The sequence below is a fragment of the Mustela nivalis genome (genome assembly GCF_964662115.1).
Source record: "Mustela nivalis genome assembly, chromosome: 4".
Classification (NCBI taxonomy): Eukaryota; Metazoa; Chordata; class Mammalia; order Carnivora; family Mustelidae; genus Mustela; species Mustela nivalis.
Genome location: NC_139023.1, coordinates 159773291 through 159780631, shown reverse-complemented (window position 1 = coordinate 159780631; position 7341 = coordinate 159773291). Strand labels below are relative to the sequence as shown.

Sequence of the window (7341 nt, the reverse complement as noted above, 5' to 3'; positions counted from 1 at the left end):
ATCTATATTCAGCTTGGATGGAAAGATATCCTTCTAGTTCTGGTGTTTCCTGGTATACAAGTTGATGGAACTGCACTGCAGATTTATGAATCCCAACATCCAATGTGGTCCTCAAGTCCCTCACCTAGAGCAGGTTACTTTCTTTTCTTCTTAGAGAAAATACTTTTCAGAGTGTGTATACTTCTTTAATATTTGCCAATTTTTAAAAATGTTTCTTTTTTTAAAGATTTTATTCCTTGCTTCCTTTGTTTAGAGAGAGAAAGAGCAGGGGGAGGTCAGAAGGAGAGAGAGAGAGAGAGGCAATCTCAACCAGACACTGCACTGAATTTAGGAATCAGATGTGAGGCTCGATCTCACGACATTGAGATCATGACCTGAACTGAAATCAAGAGTCAGATGCTTAATTGACTGAGCCACCCAGAAGCCCCTTTTCAGATGTTTCTAATCGTGTAACTACTTATAATCAGTAACTCCAGTGTAATCCAGTTATAAGTCCTCACATAAGTGGTCAACTACTATTTGGCAAAAGAACAAAGAATACTCAATGGGAAAAGCTTATCTTCTTCAATAGTGTTGGGAAAAGTGGATAATGACATGCAGAAGAATGAAGCTGAACCCTTATCTTACACAAAAAATTAATTCAAAAAGGATTAAAGACATGTATAAGACCTAAAACCATAAAACTTCTAGAAGAAAACATAGGAGCAACCTCATTAACATTGGTCCCAGTGATGATTTTTGGATGTGACACCAAAAGCACCATCAACAAAAGCAAAAATAATAAGTTAGACTATAACAAACTAAAAACTGCTGCATAACAATCAACATTATTGGTCTGTAACCTCAGGAGCTTCCTGGGTCTAATCCGAAAGAGGTTCCTGAACATGGAGGACAGGAAGAGACCAAAGAAAGAGGCAGCCCCCTCCATTTTGGTAGGTGGTGGCAGTTTTAAGAAGCAAAGGGAACTTGCATATATGTCTTCTCTGGGGTAGCAGCAGGACAAATGGATCTTTGCACCTCCCCCCAAAATCTTGAAAGTCATCTTTTCAATGACTTTCCCCAACACTCCACCCCTTGCAAGCAGCTCTTACAATCTCACATGCCCTCATCTTCTGTCATGGACCCTGAGTGGTCAACAAAGGGTTTCACTCACATAGAAGTGTCTCTTTTGATGGCTACCTGGCTGCACAGGAGACAGTTGCTATAGCCACAAATCAGGCACATGCCAGGGAAACAGATTAGACTACAATTCCCAAAATCAGCGACAACTTTTTCCATTCAGAGCCCCAAGACCTGGACTATTGCTTTATCAAGTCCCCTAAACTGAGGGTTGTATCACTCAGGGTGTTTACTTATGTCCTTGTGTGACTTAATAAAAAGGATACAATAGCAGATTCATGAGGTATGAACACACAACATTCTGTCTGGATTATGGTACAGATGTTTTCTTAAAAGGGAGTAATAATGTTTTAGGGTCTTCATTTTGAAAGACAGCTTTTCTCATGAGAGACATTTTGGTGTTCTTTAAAGACAGGTTTTGTTGGCTATCAGCTAAGGCTCGCTTGGAGAATTTAGCAAAGGATTCAATTTGTGCTATACCATCCTTAGGCCAATTGAGAAGACAAAGATAGCTGCCAAATTATTGTACAAGTGGAAAATTGTGTCCACCTAACCTTGGAAAGAGGGAGGTTGGTAGTTTTAGGAACCTAACCTGGTTTTACATACCATACATGTTAGATGGAAGAGGCAGCATCATCTGGCATAAAGAGATGGACTGGGGTGGGATATGCCAGACCAGGACCCCCACCTTTCTCCCCTCTTTCCATGGTGCATGCTCCATTTCAGGTATAATATTTAAATAGGTCCATCTTGAAGAAGGACAATGAGATCCTAGTGGAGATTGAGTAGTTCCCCTTCACCTTAGGTGTGAAGTAACTCACCCATCGCAGCAAGATGTCCCATTGTAAATTCCAGTGTGCTCTCAGTAGTATAATATGTTGATCCATGGTGAGAATAAGGAGAATGGGTGTTTCCCATGACTTCCATACTTTCATGGTATTGGATGCCTTGGCATGGGTCCTCTGTCGGGCATATGGGAGAAGGACCTACTTGTTGATCACTCAAATGTATTAAAGCCTATGACAGTACTGCAGTCTACCTGGCCAAGGTGGTTTTACATGTTAATAGTTTAATCTGTTGCTTTAACTTTCCATTTTTCTTTCCTACCAATGCTTTTGCTGTGGTTAATATGGGAGATGAAGCCACCATTCAATGTCATGTTCTTTTGCTCATTCTTGCCTGCCATGACTTTTGGAAATGTCTTTCCTAAGGACTGCCTTGTCCAAGGGGGTATCTATAGGTTTTATTTCATTATTTTAATGACCTAATGGTGGCAGTCTGGTTTGCACATTAATAGGGAAAGCTTAAGTTGGGTTAGATATAGTATCCATACAAACCAAGGCATATTTAGAACCCTTACTCAGGGAGAGGAGTTCAATATAATCAATCTAAGGCACTAAGGCAGCCACAAGTTCCTTGAGGAAAGTTACATTATGCATGTTTCAGTATCTGTCAGTGGGCTGTAAGCTGCAGGGAGATTTAATTTAAGCTACATTTCTCTTGCTTTTGTTCTCCTCATCATTGTGGCCACTGATTCACCTGTGAGCTGAACCCAGACACTTGGAGGCTCCTAACCCTCTCCCTGGTCCTTAGAATATGGGTTACACTTGCCTTTCCTGATTCCATAGACTGCTCCAAGTACATAGCCTTGAGATAGTGATGTGGTGTGGAGAATACCTGCATAGTACGTATGACTGACCCCAGTTAGGGTCTCTTCATAAACTTTTAAGACTGGCGGGCAGGTGCATCCTTTTGTCTTTAAAACAGTAATTACCCCAGGGACACCTGGGTGGCTCAGTTGGTTAAGCAGCTGCCTTCCAGGTCATGATTCCAGCGTCCTGGGATCGAGTCCCATATCGGGCTCCTTGCTCCGCAGGGAGCCTGCTTCTCCGTCTGACTCTGCCTTCCACTCTGTCTGCCTGTGCTCGCTCTCGCTCACTCTCTCTGACAAATAAAAAAATCTTAAAAAAAAAAACCAGTAATTACCCCAAAACTCATAGGAGAAAGCTAGAATTGTTTCTCTGCCTTTTAAAGTTGTAAATCTTTTCTTGTCTTTGAAGTATAAACAACCCAGAATATAACAAAAACACTGCCCACAGAGACTAAAGCAAGAGAAGGGGGTGGTGAGACCTCTTAAAATACGGACCACTGTAGAAGAATTTACAAATTTCATCAGCATCATTTTGATGACTCCCCTCAACAAAATAAAACCTGCAGGAGACACCTGGGTGGCTCAGTTCATTAAGCATCCAACTCTTGATTTCAGCTCAGGTCAAGATCTCAGGGTTGTGAGATTAAGCCCCAATATATTCTCTTATGATTCTCCCCCTGCCCCTCCATTCTTTCTCTCTCTTTACCTCTTTTAACAACAACACCACAAAAAAAGACAACCTACATAATGGGAGAAAATGATTACAAATCATATAAGGGGTTAATAGCCAAAACACATAAGGGACTCATACAACTCAGTAGCAAAAATCACACAATATAATTAAAATGGGCAAAGGGCCTGAATAGACATTTTCTAAAGAAATGGCCAACAAGTACATGAAAACATGCTCAACATCACTATTCATTAAGAAATGCAAATCCAAAGGACAACATGATATCACCTCACATTTGTTAGAATGACTATCATAAAATAGACAAGAGATAATAAGTACTAGTGAATATGTGGACTGTACAGCAGCTGTGGGAATGTAAACTGGTGCAGCCACTAAGGAAAACGGTATGGAGGTTCCTCAGAAAATTAAAAAGAGAACTCTCCAGCAATCCCAGCAATCCCACTCCTTCTAGGCATTTATTTGAAGGAATCAAAATCAGAATCTTGGGACATCTGTACTCTCATGTTCATTGAAACCTTATTCATAATAGCCAATGTATGGAGACAACCTAAATGTCCACTGATGGATGAATGGACAAAGAAAATTTTATATATTCATATAATATAGTAATTATCAGCCTTAATAAAAATAGAAGGAAATCCTGTTATTTATGACAACATGGATGGACCTGGAAAAGGTTAAGTAAAATAATTTAGACACAGAAAGACAAATACAATATAATTTATTTACATGTAGAATCTAAAATAGTCAGACTTACAGAAGCAGAGAGTAGAATGTTGGTACTGGAGTGAGGGGAGGGAAAACAAAGGGTAGATGGCCAAAGGATGCCAAGTTTAAATTATGTAAGGTAAATAAATTTTAGAAATCTATTATACAGTACAGTGCCCACAACTAACAATACTGTGTTGTATACTTAAAGTTTACTAAAAGGCTAGATCTTACGTTGTGTTCTTACCACATAAAATAATAATAACAATAATGATGATAATAATAACAAGGGGGACTTTCTTGGGTGGAGGTGAGAGTGGAGAGTGAGTCCTGAAGGCCTGGAGCACAGGGCAAAAGTACAAAGTGGTGGGGTGCTGCCTGCTCCCACCCAAATGCCGCACTCCTCCTCTCCATCGAACAGGAATCTTTGCACCTCCTCATGTTGTCGCCAAGTCCTGCTTCTGGTACTTTGTGTCTCAGCTGAAGAATATGAAGTCTTCAGGGGAAATTGTGTACTGTGGACAGATATGCCAGAAGTCCCTCTTGCAGGCAAAGAAGCTCATCTGGCTGCGCTATGACTCCCTCAGGGCACCCACGCATGGACCGGGGGCGCCCGGAACCGCCCACTGCAGGGGCCTTCAGGCAGTGCTACCCAAACTTGGATGTCCTGCACCGCACCCGGGGCGCACTCCATCCAGATCCGGAAAGTGGAGGACTTTCCAGCCAGCAAGGGCCGCATAGCAGCAGTCAAGAGGTTCCACGACTCCAAGATCAAGTTCCCGGGGCCCCACTGAATCCTGCACGGCCAGCACCAGTCATGTTTCACCACCAAGAGTCCCAACACCTTCTTTAGGATGTAGAGCCTCCCTGTCCAAATAAACTCATTGGGAAAAAACAAAACAAAACAAAACAAGCCAAAAAACAATACTACTACTAATAAAGGGGATGGGAGGAAATTTTAGGAGGAGTTAGATATGTCGAAGGCCTTAATTATGGTGATGATTTCACATGTGTATACTTATATCCAAATTCATAACTTGTATACACTAAATATGTACAGCTTTTCACAGGTCAATCATATCTCAATAAAGTGCTTTTTAAAAAATTCTACTGATTTATGGGTACCTGGGTCGTTCAGTCAGTTAAGCAGCTACCTTCAGCACAGGTTATGGTCTCAGGGTTCTGGGATGGAGCCTTGCATGGGGCTTTCTGCTCAGCCTCGTAGCCTGCTTCTCCCTTTCCCTCTGCCTGCCCCTAGGCCTACTTATGCGCGCGCACTCTCTCTCTCTCTCTCTATTAAATAAAATCAGTACATAAATAAATAAGTCTGCTGATTTAAATGTAAACCTCATCAAAAACACCTTCATAGAAACAGCCAGAATATTTGACCAAATATGTGGGCATTATGGCAGCCAAGTTGACACAAAAAATTTAACCACCACCATATATGTTATATTCCAAATTTTACTTTCTTCAAGCACTTTTCTCTCAGCTCCTTGACGTTTTGTTACATTTACCTTCTCTTTTCTTAAGCCACTTTCAGATATAACTGTATTCTTGAGCTGTTAAGCAGATCTCCATCTACTTGATTCAAAATTAATTGAATATATAAATAATTTGCTGGTTTTCTTTCATATATATACTGTGTAAAGGATCACACATTGATAAGACCATGGGGTAACAACTTTGGTTGGTTAAGTTGAGAGAGAAATCAGAAAGGATTGCTAAGGTTATCCTCTGTTTTAATCCTAACAGACCTAATGAGGACTTCCTATGAACCCAGAAGCATGTGACACAGGAATGGAGTTTGTAAACTGACTTAGTTATACATAGATAAATTGGTTGAGTGTTACTCTTGCCAAACAATGTTCTTCCATCTAGTTTGTCTGAAAGTAAGAACACCACCATTAGCCTCAGGGGTTTTGTTTGTCCTGGCTTACATGATCCCACTTGGTGAAAAGATGAACATTTGGGTCTGAGAACGTACCCAAAAACACTCATTCAGGAATTGCAATCAGCATCTTGATTTCAATTCTAGGTGTTTATAGTTTATTTTTATTTACCTGCCACATCTTCAGGCGTTATTGCTCATGTGGGTATCCCGTATTTCGTAGAATGGGTTCAGGATTTCTAATCCAGAGAAACCGATCTTTGTCCTACAAAAGATCACTTGGAGGACCTTCTCTGGTATGCAAATGCACAGCACACATTTATTAGTGGCTTAGTATATAACAAGGTCTTTTTTTTCCCTCTTTCTTTTTTGATGGTCAAAAAGTTGCAATACCCATCTGGTATCAATAGATCTATGTGGTGAAAGTGACAATTTAAATAAAGAGCTCTGGGTTTCCTAGAAAGAAATAGTCGAATCCCAATCTATATGCCCTGTGATGATTAGTTGTATGTGTCAACTTGGCTAGGCCATAGTACCCAGATAATTGGTCAAACAATATTCTATTTCTGTGAAGGCATTTTTTAGGTGAGATTAGCACTCAAATCAATAGATTTAACTGAAGCAGATTACCCACCATAATATGTGTGGGCCTCATCTGATTTGTTAAAAGCCTTCTCTGAAAAAAAAAGAGCAACAGAGGACTGAGAGAAAGGGCATTTTGTCAGTAGACTGCTTTCAGACTCAAGACTTGAACTAACATCAGCTCCTCTGGCTCTCCAGATGGCCGGCGTACTCTCAGATTGTGGACTTGCCAGCCTCTACAATTGTGTGAGGCAACTCAAGGAACGTTTCAGTTCTCTGAATTAAATAACATGTGGGAAAGGAGCATTTAAGCCACAACTAATGAAATGTTGAACACCTCATAAAAAACTAACAATGTACTGTTCACTGGCTAATTGAACATAATAATAAAAAAAATTTAAAAAATTTTATAAAAGGAGTGTAAGCTGGAAAACTGGGCTTTAAACAAAGATATACATTAAATTGAGAAGAGTAAGTTTGAAGCAGTATAGAACTCTTATCCCTTTAGATCTAAACTACTCTGGAATAAATTAACCAGTGTGAACAGTAGCTAAGTCAACATGAATTAAGAACCTTAGTGCCCTATTTGGGGGCACCATCATTGCCTAGGGAGGGTCCAAGGCCTATAAAAGTACTTCTACCGTATGGACCAGTTTCAGTTCAGTAAAAATAAAATTGCAGTAACAGACCAGTCAG

General features: G+C 40.3%; 1 pseudogene across 1 annotated transcript; it reads left to right on the top strand.

Moving 5' to 3' along the window:
- Positions 1 to 3790: 3790 nt before the first annotated feature.
- LOC309863155 (large ribosomal subunit protein eL20 pseudogene) lies at positions 3791 to 5032 on the top strand (annotated as a pseudogene). The gene is made up of 2 exons: positions 3791 to 3818; positions 4522 to 5032. The product of its transcript is annotated as a large ribosomal subunit protein eL20 pseudogene (transcript).
- The last annotated feature ends 2309 nt before the right edge of the window (positions 5033 to 7341 follow it).